This window comes from Tamandua tetradactyla, chromosome 1 (assembly GCF_023851605.1).
Source record: "Tamandua tetradactyla isolate mTamTet1 chromosome 1, mTamTet1.pri, whole genome shotgun sequence".
Classification (NCBI taxonomy): domain Eukaryota; kingdom Metazoa; phylum Chordata; class Mammalia; order Pilosa; family Myrmecophagidae; genus Tamandua; species Tamandua tetradactyla.
Window position 1 is genome coordinate 121,046,968 of NC_135327.1, and position 19,808 is coordinate 121,066,775.

Consider the following 19,808-nt stretch of genomic DNA (forward strand, 5'->3'; position numbering starts at 1 on the left):
GCGGCGGCCGCTTCCACTTGCGCTTCGGCCCCCACACGAGCCCTGCCCGCGGCGGGCGGCCCTGGGAGGCGCGCCGTGCTCCCCAACGCCATTGCGGACGGGCGGCGGCCCGGGCACAGTCGCGTTCGCACACTCGGGCCGGCCAGGGTGGGGGCTGCCGGCTGGGGAAGGGGCTTCGCCACGTGCGGCCACCCGCGACGACCCGGGGAGGACGGAAGTAATGAAGGCCAGGCCGTGGGGGTGAGGAAGGCCCAGGGTAACAGGTGCCTCACCTCGGCTGATGGGATTACTCTAGGGCCGCAGAGAGAGGGAGCCCGGCTGCAAAATCCCTGGAGAGGGAGAGAGAGGGAGCCTCTGGCGGCCAACTCAGGGCGAAAAGCACGAGAGGCCCGAGGCGAGGCCGCCCCACCCCCTCGGCCGAGGGCGAGGGACCTGGGGCCTGGGGCAGGCCCGTTTGTCTCGGGCCTGTCCGCTTTACCGCGCGGGTGGCGGTTCGGGAGCTGGGATCTTGCTGTCCGCTGCCGGGGCTCCACTTAGTTTGCAGTTAACTCCATAATCCCAGAGCGCTCAAAACCCTGGACCATTTATGGGCTGAAAGGCTGACACCTAGGCCCAAGTCCAGTGTCCCAGTGTCCCAGGCCTCCACTTAGGCCAGGAGGCTTGGCCTAGCGCCGATTTGAAGGCCCCAATGCTAAAAGGAAAGGGATGAGGGAACCCTCTTAACTTCATTGTCATGAGGAGTATTACTCAGTGCCCCTTTTTATAAATGCTCAGCACCTTCCCCTCTCCCCAGGGAAGAGCTCTTAGGCATATTGCATTTTGCAGATCCTGCGTTTTTACAAAATGAAAGTTTGTGGCAACCTATTGTCCAGCAAGTCTATCAGCCGCCATTTTCCTTACAACATATACCATATTATAATTAAGGTATGTATGTTTTTTAGGCACCTAGACTACAGTATAGTGTAAACATAACTTTTATATGCTATTGGGAAACCAAAAAATTCGAGTAAATCACTTTATTGTAATATTCACATTATCAGCTTTGGAACTGAACCCAGGAAATCTCTGAGGTAGGTATAAAGTTGTTTACCACTGCCAGTATAGTTATTTAAACCAGCTCCCCTAAAGCTCTCTGAGGTACAAACTCTTAAAGAATTATTTTTTCAAGAAGGTAAAAACGTGACTCTCAGAAATATAAAATGAGCACGTGTCAAAAATTGTGTTTGATTAATACGGGGAATGGTGAGATATTGCAACCCTTTCACATGAGAATCTGAAATATAGATAGGCAACCAGAAAAGAGGCAAAACTGGTTGACATCCTATAGAGCAGTCCAAATGTAATGTTTGGAATTATCTGTTCTACAGGGCAAAAATCAATTGTATAGGGGCGGGCCGCGGTGGCTCAGCGGGCAAAGTGCTTGCCTGCTATGCCGGAGGACCTCGGTTCGATTCCCGGCCCCAGCCCATGTAACAAAAACGGAGAAACAGAATACAATAAAACAAGAAAATGTTTAAAGATGTTTCCCTTTCTTCCTTCCTTCCTTCCTTCTCTCTGTCTTTCCTTTAAAAAAAAAAAAAAAAAAATCAATTGTATATCTGAGACAAAATGAACTTACATTTCTATAGTTAAGAGGCACGTGCATTGGGGTACATGGGTAGTTCATTGGTAGAATTCTCCCCTGCCATGAGAGGGACCCAGGTTGAATTCCTGGCCCATGACTTTCCCAAACAAACAAGCAAGCAAACAAGCAAATGAGAAACCAAACAAACAAAAATTCAACAAATGGTGCTGCAATAGAGGATGTAATGTGACCTTGGTCATATAGCATCCACAAAAAAAAAAAGTATTTGCACTGATGTATGTTTCCACAGCTGTCAGAGTTGTAGAATAGGCTAATCAAAGTCAAAGGTGCAGACCAGAATAGAATTAGATAAATCCCAAAGGTCCTGCAGCATTCCATTGAAAGGGCAACGGGTAATCTTTGGACCATTTAAAAGTCTTTCTCAGGCTTTTGCAAAAGAACTACTATTATCTGCACTTTACAGAAGGGAAGATTAATGTTTGGGTTTTGTAATTTACCCGCAGTTTATTAGCTAGTAGGTGGTAAGGATGGATGTGAACTCAGGCAAGTTTGTAAACAGACTCTGTACTCTTGGAAACAAAATCTCTCCCTCTTAATTTTAAAGGATAGCTATATGTCTTTTATTTTGAAGGGTGAGATTTGTTTTTTCTTTTCCCCAAAGCTTACCAAATTCTGAGTTCTTTCCCAACAAATTGGCATTCTCTGTCTACATAGTAGATGTCACTTCTATAAGCATAAACAGATGTAACAGGCAATGTGAGGGGGCTGTGGTTCCAGTCTCCACTTTTGGAAAGAACATTTGTGCTGTCTGGAATGATTTAGTGGAAAAGTTCCTTATATTTATTTGCAGTATGGAAACCAGGTTTTTTGTAGAATAACTTAAATAAGTGCAGAACCTAATCACTGAGTTTTGTCTGTAGAAGAGGGGGCAGAGTTGGCAATAAAATCAGTCTTACACCTCTTTACAATAAGATGATTCATACAAAAAAGTAGCCTTAAGATTTTGGTTGCTTTGGGACTTATTTTTTGAAAATGTGAAACTTAACTTCTGGAAAAATTCTTACTGAAGGAATAAATGACAGTTTTTTTAAACACAATGCTGATGATTTCAGATTCCTCGATTGCCCATAATCTACCTTCCACTTCTTACATTTAATTGAATGTTCATGTGTTGCTACACAGTACATGTGGCTATTTAAATTTCTATTAATGAAAATTAAATACAGTAATCATGCAAGCCATATTTGAAGGGTTCAGTAGCAAGTTGTGGCTACCATGTTGAACTATACAGATAGAGGGCATTTCTGTCATAGAAATTTCTTTCAGGCAGTGCTATGCTAGACAACATTTGTACAACTGTAAAATAGTAGACTTTTACATAAGGGTAAACAAAGTTCAATAAACCTTTATAATTTAAATCTGTAATGTATTAGATTTTAAAGGTATGAGTTTTGCATGTTCACACTGGGAGGGATAATGCTAGAGGGTGGAAAACGCAGCTCAGTACTGACCTTCAAATCCTCCAAAATGTTAAGCATTTGGAAGTGTTCAATTTTCAAATCTGATTTCTCAACCTTTCAAAAATCATGTGGTACATTGTTAACTGTTATTCTCCTTCCCTTTACAACCATTAATATCATAATTAATAAGTATGGAAAGCAGGTTAGTAAACAATCGAAAAGTTCAAAATGTATTCTACGTTGTTTAGGGGTTCTCTGAATGTGATTTTTAAAATTTTCTTTAATGAGTATTCTGATTAACTAATCAAATAATCAACTTATCAATGTCTATAAGTGGAACATTGGGTGTAGCTCTGAAAATCAAGCCTGAATCAAGTTTTAAGACTGGGGAAAACTGACCAAACTGTGCCTGAACACTTCATTTATACTTGAAATTCATCTGGCTGGTTGCTGGTTAATAGAAGTTCATGGAGGGAGAGAAAAGAATAGAACCCGCTTTAAGTCTTTATGGAGGAGGCAGAGAAATGGAGGAGTAATGCCCATAACTAATTTTACATAAGCTTTAGTGTAAAAAGGTGTTTTAATTATACTAGTAGTTCTTTACCAATTACTAATAAGACTTTGTCAATTGTGACAAAGCAGGTTGTTTACAAGAAGTTTAGTTACAACTATAACAGTTAAATTAAAAGCTAACAAATAATTATGATTACTGAATCATATAGATGTTTTTTCTTTCTGAAGTTAATCACTGAAATTACTGAAACCCTACTAGTCTCACCCTTGTTTACAGTTACTATTTTAATGGTTATTCTAGCCTAGTCTCTGCCCAATTTACAATTACTATTATAATGGACATTCTAGCCTGGTCTCAGGCTTGTGTATACTTGCTATTGTAATGGTAACAATTCCATTCCACTACCCCTTCCCCTTGTTTGAATCCATAAAAAACCCGAAATCCTTAAATTGGAGTAGACATATTTTTGGGCCTTTAGACCATCTGATCTCACATAGCAATAAATTCTTTTTCTCTTAGAAACTCCCCTGTCATAGTTTGCCTGTTTCACACATTGGGAAGAGAATCTTTCACGTTTGTAAATATCATAGTACTTTGTTGCTTTCAGGGTTGAATGTCAATATTCACTTATATTAAACAACTCATCTTTTAAAGTAACCATCTAGGGTGCACAGGTGGGTCAGTGGAGAATGGTCGCCTTTCATGCAGGAGACCCAGGTTCAGTTCCCGGACCATGCACCCAAAAACATAAATGAATAAAGCAACCATCCAATATTGAGGGTAAGAATTTAAGTTTATATTCTTTAATCAATATGGTATTTCACATGCACTCCATTGTAGGGAAGATAGAAAATATTTCTCCAAAATGGTGGTAGAGAGTTCTCAGGTTCACATTCAGAATGAGTCACATATAACTATCATTTGTCTGATTTGGGGATGTTAGCTATAAAATTTAGATTAAATTAATAAATTGATTTTATAGTATAGAAGATGTCATATCTGCCCAAATACATAATGATTCCACTTGGTTTTGTATACCTCTACTTGTGGCTTGGGCATGACATAGAAAATTTATATCATTTTGGTTCTTTTCTCATTCTATAATACATCCAGCATTTCAGGTTAACAGTAATCTCATGATAGGTTTGAATATTTACTTTTATTTGCTTCAAGTTATAAATTGTAGAGGTCCTTGGGATTCCTTAATATCATTTTGAAGTTATTTTTAATATCTGAATTCTACAAACAAACCATGGTGGATTTAAACAGTGGTTCAGGCCAAGGTAATACATTCTCTCTTTCCTATTAGTAGTTTATTTGGCTACCACACCAGAAAACAAGAGTTTTCTTGGAATAGACATGGATTGGTATGGTTTGGTAATTTCTGGCACTACTTCTGAGGTTGAAATAATAAGAGCTACAAACATTCTTTTTAGTCTTCAGCTTTATAATGATGTAAGTTGCATGTTTAAGGACCATGTGAGGTATTTTTCTGTTTCTACAGAAGCCCATTTCACTCACAGCATATTATCCCTCTAGCAGGAGAATTCTAGTAGTGATACAATATATGCCAGTCCTCCACCCACAGTGTGCACCTATCACTTGCATCCTTGAGAATTGGAAAGAGTCTAACATGCTCCAGAAAACTTATTTTAAGACTAAAACAAATTGGGGAGACACAGTGATCCTGCATTGAGAAAATAATTAGGGATATTTCAAATTGAAAATATTTTAATGAAACTCATATTCAGTACTCTGTATTAGCACAACTCTTCTTTTACACAAAATGAACGGGAAAATAACTCAAAAACACTCTGCAAAAACTGGAGAAAAGGAACCAAAGAATTATGAAGGTACTTTAGGAGTTTCTCTGTTCTGTGGTATTAGCCTTGTTGAAGTAACTGTAAAAATAAATAACTAAATATAAACATCCCTCTTTAAAATTAAACAGGAGAAGTCCGTGATTTCCTTTCATGTTTAGTCTGTTTCTAATAATATACCCTTTGGGGAGTCATAATAGTCCCACTTTATATAAAATTTACTTGATAACAAATTGCATATTAAGAAAAAATGCTAGTATTTAAATTCTGTATCTGGTCATCTGCTTTTAGAATTCAGTAAGAAATTTTCTCTGAGGATGTTAATACATTTTCCATAAATTCCTTACCTGCCATAATTCCAGTTTCTTACATAGAGTCTTATAAATTGCCATTTTTAGCACATTGCTTCAAATAAAGTTCAAAAATATATCAAAATGCCTTACATATTTATACATTAACAAGTACTTATCTTCATTTAGTGGGCATATCTTAAACAGCCAGTCTTCTCATTCTTATCCTAGACAGTATCCAACACTGATTGTATCTGGAAAGTTTGCTGGACTGAGAGTAGCTTCTTCTCGATCAAACTACTAACAGTTATTCATTATTCAACTAGTGTCTTTGCCTGGGTTAGATTCTTAATGCACTTATGGATCACACACTTTCTGAGCTTTTTTTATTGTTGTTGTTGTTAGAAGGAAAAACTTTGAAATTACATTCTAAGATTTTAGTTTAATAAGAAAATGTACACATATAGATGTATATAGACTACATAAGATAAAGAGATCAGTTAGTCTAGAAAAATGTGTCTTAAACCTGCTCTTTAATTGTGCAAAACACTACATTTAAGTTGGTCAGTGAAATGGAATTTTCTTAGCATAGCTCTTCCAAAAATAAAATGAATGATAGTTTAGCAACTATTTTGTAAAAATGGTATTTCACTGAGAGCCCAAGTTGTCAGTTTGAGCATCAACTAGATCCAGATTCCCTAGGATAATCACAGCTCCACTTCAGGCCTTCAGTCTTAGCCTCGAATGATTCTCTGGTGTATAAGCCAAGTATTCATTCCCTTATACCAGATTTACTTTTTAAAGGAAAACCATGGGCATCAAGGGGATATGTGTCTTTGTAGAAAGACAATATGCTATTTATTTCCCATATTGAATTTTGACAAATAAAAACTTAATAATCTAAACACCTTACTTATTGTGTAAATACAGAAACCACATAGTGAATGGCTGAAAACAGCTTTACATGTAATCCAGATGGGTCCTCAAAGAAAATGAAATTCGTATTTTATGACAATGAGGATACAAACAATTAATGTAAGATGAAATTTAGTTGATAGGAATAAAAATTTTAGAAGGAGATTAAATACTAGAGTTTTAGAAACAAAACCAAGATTTCTTCTTTTCCAGGAATGTAAAAGTGACCTGCTATAACTTTAAGGAAAAGGAAGCCGTAGTTCTTAGATTTTCTTTTTCTATTTTACTTTGTTCTAGCATCTAACAATCAAGTCTAACATTATTTTGAGAAGCTTTAATAATTTTCTCATAGTAAATTACGTCTGTGAGTACAATGTTCTATAATATAATCTATGCAGAGTATACATATTTGAACACAACTCAAGAGCCTCAGAAATTAAGCAAGGCCAACAACATACAATACAGTCAAATGATGGATGACCACATGTACCCCTAAAGGAGAATTAGATCAAGGCCAAATGATGTATTTAGAAACATAGTCATTTATTTATCACATACTAATAATGTGATATAGTATTATTTTCTGAAAAGCAAGTGTCCATTAGAAGTCTAACACTAAGCTTAAAATTGACAATGAAGGACTCTCAGATTGGTGCTGACCTACGAATTTATACAGTATATTTACATATAGGCAAAATTTTCAAATTTGTTACATCATCATCATATCGACATTGTTCTGATCAGCTCTGTGGAATTTAAAAATCACAAAATCTTCATCACATACTGCAATGACTTTTATTTTGCTTTAATGAAATTGCTTCTAATGATGGAAAATATGATTTGTCTGTAAGATTCTAACCATATGCTTAGGTGTGTAAAACCTAAGAAATATAGTGAACAAGCAAATCAAACTGGACAGAGAATCCATAAGAACAATGCCATTTCTCTGTCAATTGAGTTGACCCCATGTTTTTTTCCTGTCATTTGTTAGTGTGATATATAATATTATTTGATTTTCTTATATTGGACCAACCTTGCATACCTGGGATAAAACCCACTTGATATTGGTGGATAGTTCTTTTAATGTACTGTTGGATACAATTTGCAAGCATTTTGTTGAGTATTTTTGCATCTATATTCATCAGAGAAATTGGTCTATAATTTTCTTTTCTTCAGGCTTTGGTATTAACATTGATAATGGCCTTATAGAATGAGGTAGGTAGTATTCCCCTCTGTTCAATTATTTGGAAGAACTTGAGCGGGATGGTATTAATTCTTCTTGAAATGTTTGGTGGAATTCACCTGTTAAACCATCTCATTCTGGGCTTTCTTTGTTAGGAGGTTTTTGATACTGATTCAGTCATTTTACTTGTAATCGGTCTGATGAGATCTTCTGTTTCTTCCAGATTCTATGTAATTTGTTTGGATGTTTCTAAGAATTTGTCCATTTCACATAGGTTGTCTATTTTGTTAGCTTACAATTGTTCATAGAATCAGATCAACTGAGGAGTACTTTTTCGAGCCACTGAAAATTCTGATTCCACCAGAAAATGGAGACATTATGGAGGTAGCAAAATATTGGGTGTGTTGTTAAAAGTTAACACTCAGAAAAGGTAAAATCATGACTCCCATAGAGATATAGAAATAAAAATGTGTTAGTGATTTTATTTAACCCATTAATGAGGAAATTGGCAATGTGTTACAGCCAGTTCAAAGGGTATTACAAAAAAGATACATTTATAAATCAGAAATATTAAATTAATTTGCAAATGGAAACAAAAGTGGCTCTTTCACAGTAAGGATGATAAGTCAAATGAACCACCACTGATAGAATTTACAAGTATATAGATAAGAATAATTTTGTATTAATATCAATTATCTACAATTTAGAGAGTTGTAAAAGAACTCCAAGACAATGAAAGACTAGAATCAGATACTTGGAAGGATACAATCTAAACAATAACAGTTTTCCATTGAAGCACGATGTTCTCCTTACAATGTCAAACAACAAAGCCTCCATTAGAGCTCCCTTCTTTATTTCTACACACTTACATTAATAGTCTTTGGGCTGTGTTCAGGAATGTTCATATTATTATTCATAATAGCCACAAAGGGGAAACAACCCAAATGTCCATTAAATGATGTATGAATAAATCAAATGTGGCAAATCCATAAAATGAAATATGTTGGTAAAAAAAATGAAGTACTAATACATGCTATACTTGTATGATCCTTGAAAATATTATACACTACTCTGATGAAAAGACCACATATTGTAGATTCCACCCATACAAAATGTCCAGAATAGTTAATTATAGAGAGACTAGATTAGTAGTTGCTTAGGTCACAGGCTGGGAGGGTGAGGGTGAAGAGTAACAGCTAATGGGTATGGGTTTATTTTAGGGAATAGGAAAATGTTCTGAAATTGATTCTGTTAATAGTTGCACAATCCTGTGACTCTAGTAAAACACGTTGAATTGTGCACTTTAAATGGGTGATCTTTTAAAGTACTCAGTAATGGGTAATTCACATTATAGATTAAGAGTTGCTGAGTTAAAACTGAATAAAATAATTCAGATTCTTAAAGTTATGTGAAAGCTTGTTTATAATAAGGAAACAAAATTGGAAATGAAAAATGCTTTCATCTAAGTGGCAATAAATTTGATCAATTTAATTTCACTCTATGTTAAGGTTTACAGAATCTCCCTGATTTGGACTGAAGTATAACTCTACCTTGGTTAAAATCATTTTGGAATGTAATGAATACAAATGAATATATAATGAATAAATCTTTGTCTGATATGACAGGACCTCAAAAATTATAAGGGCGTACGTGACATACTCATGGACAGAGAGTCTCCTATAAACAACTAGTTTAGTTTTTGTTGTTGTTATTTGTTTTATTTTCTTTGTTGTTGTTATTTGTTTTATTTTCTACGATGCTTCATAGTCAAAACTTTCTATACATAAATAAGTAATTGTATAACCTAAGAAGGCAGTGTGACTGATTTTTAAACAAATATATCAAAAATTTGCATCCAAATGAATCTTACCTCAAAGCATAAAGCCCTAGTCTACACAATAATTAATTCTTCATACTTTGAGACAGTTTGACATTTATGAACAATCTAAAGTCATTAGTAGTCATATTAGATATTAGGACTGAATGGACTGAATGCGGTTTTAAGTAGCTCACTGACTGGTCTGAGGTTAGTTTATAAAAAAAGAGGAGTTCCAAATGATGTTTTTTAACATTATTTGAGAAAGTGTGTTTTTGGAAAGGGACAAGATTCATTTGGATGCATAAGTTGTGTGTTTGTTTTATTGCATATTATTGCATTCCTCATACAGCTACAGGTTAACAATGTCTTAGTATTTATTATGCCATAAATGTTATACAGACAAGTAACAAAAATTACTGTTTGTAATATAATATTAAGTACTACACAACTTCATTATACAATGGGAAATTGTCCCTGTCACACTAAGTAAAAATGTATGTGAAGCTGGCACAAGATTTTCTCAAAGCCAATTTCGTTGTTAAAAGTATGATGCCATTGCTGCAAAGTGAACCCATACCAAGGAGAACCAATTTTACATGTATGATAGTTTCTGAAGAATCATTAAAATCAAGGTTAATTGGCAAGAGAAAGTAAATAAGTGTACTTTGCTAGGTGTCACATTTTTAGCTATGTGTTAGAAAATATAAACGCCTTATACTTCTAAAGAATATACTTATGCTGTTATTACCTTGGCCGTTGTATTTGTAATTACAGGTCTTATTCCTTGCTTTGCTAATACAGGACAAAAGATCAAAAACAACTATTCCACCATGAATTCAGATGCCGTTCTTACTCTAGTTCAACATAGTGGACTGGAGTAGAGCCACTGTTTTCAGTCTGACAATGAATATTTTAGCTGACTGGTCTAGCTTGACTCCTATTCATCTTTACTCTGATGAAGTAGATACAGTCATTTCTCTGGCAGTTCTGTCATTAAAGCTAATCCTCTGAACTTGAGCCAGAGAAGACTCTAATTCCTGGTTGAACTCTGGAATTCAATTCAAGAAATTGCACCTAACTCTTTCCTACTTTGCAACTATTTATCTTTCTCTGTCACCATCATTGTGTTTCTCCTCCTCCTTTTCCTCCTCCTCCTCTTCATTAGCATTCTGGCCAGACATGTATAAATGCAGCTCTCGGGGAGAGGCTGTGTTTATCTATTTTATCATGAACATTTATAGGTAGCAAATATATGTTCATTCCACTTGTTTCACTTTAACTTAAGGAATCAAGTTGAATTTCCCTATTCATTTAGAATGTAAATTAGCAATACATTGTATTGGTGTAATGATTAACTTGATTATTGGTATGAAACAATATTTGATTCCATTAGAAATTGGCAAACTTTAAAATATTGACTGCAAACTAGTCTGAAATTCCAGAAATTGTACCTTTCCTGTGTATTTAGTAACATATTAGTTTATAAAACAAATGTAAGAAAACCAATGGTATCATGGTAAATGTTTAACTACTAGCTCTTCACAGAGATTGAGGGGAGCCCTGGTTTGCAATTTCAGTGGTGCAGACAGTCCAACTGTGGACAATTTCAAACTACTAGCAGAAAACTCCTGAAAATTCAGCCATTAGCTCTGACAAGACAGTAGGAGTCAGCTTCAATGCACTGCTTATAAAACCCTGTATATTATTAAAAAGAACACACTGATAGGTGACAACAAAATGATTGTCTTTAAGTAAAATGTTTTCATAGAAAAGTCTGTGCTATATATATGTGTGTGTGTGTGTGTGTGTGTGTGTGTGTCTGCATATATATATATATATATACATATATATAGACATATATTATAATAAATTTTTGTGAAATAAATATGGCTAAAAATAAAATATGAGATTCAAGTATGGTCACTTTCTCTCTCTTGTGTGAATACATATTTTATGACAATAGTTGGTTGCACCATTAGCTACAAATTTACCATTTTTCTAATAACAATTTGCATTCTTGTTTCTTTTAAAAAGCCTGCAAGGTAGGTGGATGGCATAAGTGAAGAAGATTACCCAATAAAAGCAGGTCGCTAAGAAATTCAAACACCTAGATTAGAGACCTGGCTAAATCTGAATGTCTGGTCTGCTCCAAAGGAGAAATGGACTTCAAATACTTCTATGAGTCTTCCAAGAACTTTTTTTTTTTCCTGCAAGGCTTATGGTCAATAAGCAATCTGGGGTATGCTTTCATAGGAATCTGGAATAAACATATTCTGTTTTGCCAAATAAGGAAACATTGATATGTTCTAGCAATCTATTAATTGTCAAAGTAGGAAAGTTCCTTTTTATGAAAACTAAGACCTCTGAAGAGATATACATTTGACAAGAAGGCCAGCTTACTCCAACAGTGATGGGCCTTCTTGTGGGTAAGACCAACTTTGTATTCCAAAAATAATTCTGGGTCTTATTAATACTTAGATAAATAAATGAGGGAGAACTCAGTGTCCTATTCCACAAAGTAATAAGATATGGCCTTAATTACTTTTGCCTAGAGAATGAAGTATATTGTGGTGGCTTGGTGTGATGTACCCCAGAAAAAACATGTTCTTAAAAAATTCATTCTTTGGAGTGTAAATTTGTTGTAAACAGGACTTTTGATGAGGTTATTGCAGTTAGGTGTGGCCTAAATGAATCAGGCTGGAGTTCTTTAAAAGCAAAATGAAATTCAGACAGGGAGAAAGCCCCAGGGAGCAGCCTGAAGCTGGAAGTCAATGGAATGGAGAAGCCAGGACAGCCACCATGTGCATTATCATGTGACGAAAAGCCAAGGACTGTGGAACACCAGCAGCCAACCCCAGAACTCCACAGTCTTCTTGGAGAAGGCATCACTTTGATGATGCCTTAATTTTGGACTTCTCCTAGCCTCAAAATTATGAGCCAATAAGTTCCTGTGTTTAAGCCAACCCTTTGTATAGTATTTATTTTAGCAGCCAGAAAATTAAAGCATCAGCTATAAGACATAAAATAGGTCAGTAAAGTACCCTTAAAATATCTCATTTTGAAAATATAGTACACTTATGAACCCTTTTAAGATGAACCAACATATGAAAATATATCCCTAGGTATGTTGAATGATCTCCTATGTACAATCATTAAATATGTTTATCCAATGTTGACAAGTATCTGCCCCAAATTGTAACTTAGATTTTATACTGGTTAAGCTTAAGCCACTGTTTCACAAAAAATTTAACATTAAGATAGCAGTGTGTTGAGCTAATTCCATAATTCATTGACAATAAAAATATTTTATCAAGACATAGAATACTTACATTTATGTCCGTTTTTAGTCAACAGATATTTACTGAACATTATTCATATGTGAGGCATTGTACTAAACACTGGGCGCTGTCATCCATAAATTGTACCAATTCATTAGTGTATCAATTCAGAAGAATAGGTGGAAAAGACCAATTTTGTTTATTTACTCATTTTTTCTATTCTATTTACTCATTTTTCTGTTCTATTTACTCATTTTTTAAAATACTTCCTCTAGTCTTTTACAGACAATGTTGTCTGTGATAAACCACATGATATGGATTGGCTCATGTCCTCCACAAAGACATGTTCAATTTCTAACCATGGACCTGTGGATGTGAACTTATTTGTAAGTAGAATCTTTGAAGATCCTATTAACTTAGACAACACTGAATCAGGGTGGGCCTTAATCCAATATGACTGGAGTCCTTATAAACAGAAAAAATTTGGACACAGTGTTAGGAGTGAGGAGAAGGACACAGAAGGAGATAGATGGCCACACGTTAGAGGTAGAGATTTTGAAATACGTACTGTTGGCAAGCTACCACCAGAATGCTAATCGATTGCAGAGAAAGAGAATATGGCCGCCAATGCCTTGATTTTGGGCCTCTAGCCTACAAAACTGTGAGACAATGAATTCCTGTTGTTTAAGCCAACCAGTCTGTGGTATTCATTATAGCATACCTGGTACCACTCCTATGTTTTGATATACATACCCAATAAGTACTCATCTTATCAAAATACAAAATTTATATCTCCTAGGGCCTATGTTTATTATATAAAGCAAGGTATATCATGAGGGGGTATATAAAACCTATGTAAGTGATCAATCAAACAAATATAAGTACATATGTGTATATATACACAATTTTTGGTTGTCCTGGTGTGTAAGTGCAGTAGTTCTTTTTGTTTTGTTTTGTTTTTATGCATGGGCAGGCACCGGGAATCAAATCCAGGTCCCTGGCATGGCAGGTCAGAATTCTGCCACTGAGGCACTGTCACACCTCCCAGTGCAATAGCCTTTTAAGATTGAAATTGACAGATGGAAAGGCTGGAGAGCAGTAAAAGGCCAGACCAGATGGCAAACTTGTGTCCTGGGTTCATCTACAGAGACATCTCACTGGTCCTGTTAGTGATCCTCAAATCTCAATGTGCCAGAACACTTTGTTTTGTCCTGGCCACAACATTCATTTTCCCAGACAATCCCTCAATGTAGTGTTTCATGTTCTTGACTTGCTCCTCTCAGTGGTCAAAACTTTAATATTTACTGTTTCAGTAACATTAACTTGTTAGCTGTTATTTCAAACTAAGCCAATTTGTCCATTCAACAATTATTGGGTTCTTTTTTGAAATGTTAGTAGCTCCTGTCAATTAAAAGCAAGTGGCTAAATCTTGGAAACAGGTAGGGTGTAATAATGAGAGAAAATTTTAGATAAAATTCTTACTCCATTATTCTGTTTGGGTTCATCTTTTTTCCTTGTTGATTTGCTAGAGTTCCTCATATATTACATAATAGTCCTTTTATGCTTTTAGATATTGCAGATATCTCCCATTCTGCCATATCTCTTAACTTTGTGCATGGTTGATCCTTAATTTTGATGTACTAATAATAATTTTTGACCTTACAATTTGTGCTTTGGGGGTTTCTTTAAGAAGTACTTCCTCATCTCTGTACCACAAAGATATTCTTCTACATTATCTTTTTTTTAACATGATAGTTTTCCTTTTTTGCATTTAGTTCTTTCATCCATTTGGAGCCTATTTATTAAAACTTAAGTAGTGATCATTTTTATTATACTAAATTATTTTTAAAGAAAATTATTGCATAGTCATTGTAATAGATAGGCATAAATAAGGGATAATGAGTTAATCTATTGAAGAAAAATCAGTTTGTACCGCAATCAAAAACTGTATTATCTGTAGCCCACTCTTCCTGACTAACTGATATTAATCTTGTTCATTGCCTTTGAGCTATTTTGCACCTCTTTTTAAATTGCAGATGACTAAACTGATTCATAGTAAGTTGTCTTGGCCTGTAGAATTTCCAGTGACTTCACTACTTCCAGTTGAAAAATCAGTTTTGCTCCATTTGCAATCCAGTTCTTTTGCTTCATATAAATTTGTACTCTTTGATTTTTCTTTGAACCAATTTAAGAAATTGTCCCCTCACTGATAAATCTGTAAAATAAAATCTTTAACACGTCCATTTTGATATCTGTATGTGAATCATGTCTTTTACCTTTTTTCCTAAAAATTATCTTTTAATCCAGTTTAAACAATTAGCAATGATATGTTAACTAGCTAATAATTTTTTTTCTCCAGATCCTTAAAAGGGCCATACTTAGATTGAATGATCCTTGTGCTATTAGCACTATTAAATCTATGCTTTGGGAAAGAAGCCCTTCGTTTCTCTTCAAGCCATATTTTGTTAGTGGATCTGGTCTGCCTGTGCATAAGACTGGCCCAGAAGATATATTTGCACAAGGAATACTGAGGTTCTTACTTAAGTTGATGTACTTTCATTTCTTCACCTTTGTATCCATTTCTCTATTCCTAGGCAAGTATAAAAGGATCTACTGCTTCCTTAAAGGAATGAGGTGGTATAAGTAGAAACAGACCAAACTTGGGAGTCAGAAGTTTTGGGGTTGTAGTTTTCATTAATCAGTGAGATCCTGATTAAGTAGTGATCATTTTTATTATACTAAATTATTTTTAAAGAAAATTATTGCATAGTCATTGTAATAGATAGGCATAAATAAGGGATAATGAGTTAATCTATTGAAGAAAAATCAGTTTGTACCGCAATCAAAAACTGGCAAGGTCCTAACGTCTCTTGGCCCCAGTGTTCAAGTCTGTCAAATGCAGAGTTAAAACAAGCATTGTAAACTGACTTAAACCAATTTAGTTGTTCATAGCCAATTAGCTTCTTTTTTGATAGCTATGTGTAGTCACCAATATTGAGAGGAAAGGGCTAGTACAGCCTCACTATTAGGTGATATATATTACGTAAGGGTAAATACAAAAGAATCTTTAATTTTTTCCTGGTGCCCCCCTTTTTTTTCTTTCACTGTTTGCTTTAGAAAGGTTATAGTTGTAGGTTCTGTCTGTTCCCTATGAAATGCTTGCAAATCTTTTCTTTAAAAGTTAACTAATTAAGCCCTGTATTAGCTAGAGTTCCCTAGGGAAACAGAATCAGCAGGAGATAACTGTAAATATAAAATTTATAAAAGTACCTCACACAACCATGGGGATGTAAGAGTCCATGATCTGTAGGGCAGACCACGAGCTGGCAGCTCCAATGAAGGTCCTTAACATACTCTCAGACTGGGTGGCTGAAGCAGAAAAGGTTATTGTCTCTTCTGAATCCTCCTTAAAAGCCTTCCAGTGGTTAGATAAGCATCACTCGTTGCAGAAGACACTCCCCTTAGCTGATTGCATATTCTGTTTTTTTTGCAGAAGACACTCCCCTTAGCTGATTGCATATTCTGTGGGTGCAGCCAATGTGGTCATGCTTTAAATCCCTGAAATGTCCTCACAGCAACAGACAGGCCAATGTTCGCCCAACCACACAACTGGGCACCACCAATTGGCCAAGTTGACATATGAACCTGACCATCACAGTCCACTCCTTGTCAACTTGGCAGATATATATATATCAACTTAAACCATACTTAATCTTTAAATAAAAAACAATAACACATTTTTCCTCACCTAACAATACTCAGCTATCCTGCATACAACTAAAAACGCATTAAATCTCTCCAGAATAGGGTACAAGTCCTTGGGTAATATTCCCTCTTAAACTTGATATTCTATACCTTAAATACTATAACATTAACAAACAGCTTATGTCATATGAAAAGGGGATAAAATAAAGAAGAAAACAAAGATATTTGATTTATGTATAAATACATAGACACTAATTACAAAGCAAGGAAGAAGTATTCATACGATTACAGTCCTCATTTCTGTTACTGATCACGTGGTCATAGTTCGTATTATCACTACCTTCTTCCACTACCCATTCTATGTTCCCTTTACCCTCAACGAGCACCTCAGCAAATTTCACCACTCTAGAATGCTTTTCCTCAAGGAAGGAAGAGATTTTTTTGAAATGTAATCAAGGAAGATACCCTATCTCCCAATTTTCTGGGAAGAAATAAGCATAACTCCAAGGGGCTCCTGGCTCCAAATTGTAAACCTAACTCCAGTCCTAAAATATGAGAAATATCTTGCTCCAAGGGGCTCCTGGCTCCAAATTGTAAACCTAACTCCAGTCCTAAAATATGAGTAATATCTTGAGAATATGTATGTAATGATTTGCATCAGTTTAGCAAGCTTTCTTTCTGTTTTTACAATCTCTTTAGCAGACTGTAAGTGTAACATCACATTCTGGTTTAATGTTTATTGAATTATAAATTGCTCTTCTTACTCTTCAACTTTTGTGAAAAGGTTTTCTGGGTTAGGAGAAAAAAGTTTTTTTCAATTATATTTCCTCAACAATTACAATAAAGAGAGTTCTTAGACCAAATTCTGCCGCTCATTCATACCTTATTAGCAAGCAGGCACAAGCTGTTCTGCAAAATTCAAAGTCTCTGATTTTTTTAGATATTCCAGCAAGCACCTTTGAATAAAAGTTTATTTGCAAAGACTGTACAATATGATAGCAGTACTAAACTTCTTTTAGCTGTCAAAGAATAAATGTTTATGTTACATAACTGAATAAAGGACAGATTCAAAATACTATGTGTAAGGTAACTTTCAGTGTGTTTCCAACTTTGAAATACATACAAATCTTGTTCAAATACAGATCTATTAAAATGCAAATATAATTCAATAGGTCTGGTATGGGGCTTGAGATCCTGCACTTCTAGCCAGATACCTGGTACCCCTGGTACTGCTTAATCCAGACCACACATTGAATATCAGAGTATAGACCACTAGACATACTAGATTTGCTTATCCTGTTTATGAAAGCACAGAAAGAACTATACAGTCTTCTTAGCCAACCACATATGTTGAACACCAACTGTTTTAGAGTGTTCCAGAGAAACAGGACCAACAAGATATATGTGCATGTATATACACATACATATGTATGCACACACATGCACTTACACATGTAATTTGAGGAACTGCTCATGCATAAGGGTGGGGGTTGGCAAGTCTAAACTCTGTAGGATAGGCCACAGGCTGGAAAGTGTAATAAACGTGATGTTGAAGTCTTTAGTCCAAATTTCTGGCTACCTTGAAATTCAAGTAAGAATCAATGATGAGACTGAGGCAGAAATTCTTCTGACCCCTGAAACCTTCAGTTCTTGCTTTTAAAACTTCTAACTGAATGGATGAAAAGCTTACCCACATTGTTGAAGGCAACATTCTTTGATTATAGATACACTGAACTGATTGTAAATATAAATCCAATCTATAAATACCTTTACAGTAACAAGTAGGGTGGTGTTTGACCCAACAACTGGACCCTATAACCCAGCCAATTTGACACATGAAATTAGCCATCACACCAGCTAAAACTTTCCAACAGTTCTAATGCTATTTTAAAACACATTTGGTGTTGATAGGAGATATAACTAAAGCAGTAATAATAGCTGCCTCTATAAAGTCTTGAGTGTAGAATTTCTTAGAATTTTTCAATAGAAACTCTCTATCCCCAGACTGTGTATCTTGGATTAGAGTACTTGAAATGTTAATTCATACATCTATATGACAGTGCCTATGCTGGATCATCTGAATGTAAACCATGCTCTTTCCAGCCCTAAATTTCTAAGCTTGATCCTCCTATTTTCCCTTTTTTCTTCTTCTCTGTTTCAAAACTGGAAATAGATTTTCCTCCTCATTACTCTTCCTTATTCCCACTTCAAATTCTGGCTCAGCCAAGGCTGTACTATATGCAATCTGGATAAGTTATTTTTTTTTTTTTTATCCTAATGCTAGGCCCCTCTCCAGAACAATTCAGTGAGAACCTCTGTAAGTGGATCCTCAGGTATTTGTATTTTGTTAACTCTCCGTAGATAATTCTAGTTTGCAGACAGGATTGAGAACCATGACTCTAGTGCACAGATTCTCAAACTTGGCTGCATGTTGGAATCTCCTGAAGAGCTTTTAAAATATACAGACTCTTGGGTCCTGCCCTCAAAGGTCCTGTTTTAATTGCTTTGTAATGTGTCCTGGGCATTAGGACTTTTACAAGCTCCCCAGGGGATGCTAATGTTTCTTAAAATTTGAAAACTCCTGTTCTAACTAATGGTAATTAGTAAGGTAAGTATTATTTGTATGAAGACGATTGACTTGTTTTATTGTATGTATGTACAGGAGTGGAGTTCTTAAACTTTCAGTCACATAACAGTCACCTGGGTTGATTGCTGACCACCTATTGCAGAATCTTTACAGATAGGTTGGGAAAGGGTTTATTAGTCTGCATTTTTAATAAGACATACAGTTGATACTGTATCAACTTTGTGAGCCTATTCCAGTATTCCACGAGAGCAGAACTGACTATTTATGTGCTGTCTATATGCTGTCATTTGAGGTTCACACATGAGACTCCCCTGTCCAATAATACCAGCTTTCCTGGACTGACAACGTAGATTTAAATCTCCCCTCTAGATTCACTTCTTTAGAGAAGGGATCCTTTTCCGAAATACATGTAAAAAGGTCAGTATATTACCTAGAAGCAACTCACTGTTACTATTATGAGTTGTTGTTTGGTTGATTTCCCATTTAATACCTGATCTTAAGGGAATGGAACGCAAGTAAAAACAAAGTATATTTTAACAGTAGAGTCAGGACTTTCTAAAAAATAATATACCAACAAGAAAAGGAAGGCCAGTCTGGGTGCCAAAATGGGAAACTCTGGGCTTCCAGAGTAATGTGGTAATCAGACACCTGG

General features: G+C 35.6%; 1 protein-coding gene and 1 long non-coding RNA gene across 13 annotated transcripts in view; one reads left to right on the forward strand and one right to left on the reverse strand.

Annotated features, from left to right (window-relative positions):
• Positions 1-478, reverse strand: part of PPP1R9A (protein phosphatase 1 regulatory subunit 9A) — a 434,558-nt gene extending 434,080 nt beyond the window's left edge. For 4 of the 11 annotated variants that reach the window (XM_077123518.1, XM_077123509.1, XM_077123522.1 and 1 more), the window contains exon 1: positions 273-477. The gene's annotated coding sequence lies outside the window, so the exon portion shown is untranslated. Of the gene's footprint in view, positions 1-272 lie in introns of all 11 variants that reach the window. The other 7 variants (XM_077123533.1, XM_077123572.1, XM_077123562.1 and 4 more) reach the window with 5 other exon arrangements.
• On the forward strand, positions 102-12,648 carry LOC143652222 (uncharacterized). Of its 2 annotated transcripts, none has more exons than XR_013160519.1 (4): positions 102-217; positions 826-924; positions 4,214-4,339; positions 11,621-12,648. It is a non-coding gene; the product is annotated as an uncharacterized LOC143652222 (long non-coding RNA). The 2 variants fall into 2 exon arrangements; XR_013160511.1 differs by having other exon boundaries at positions 114-263; positions 11,621-12,647.
• Positions 12,649-19,808: the final 7,160 nt, after the last annotated feature.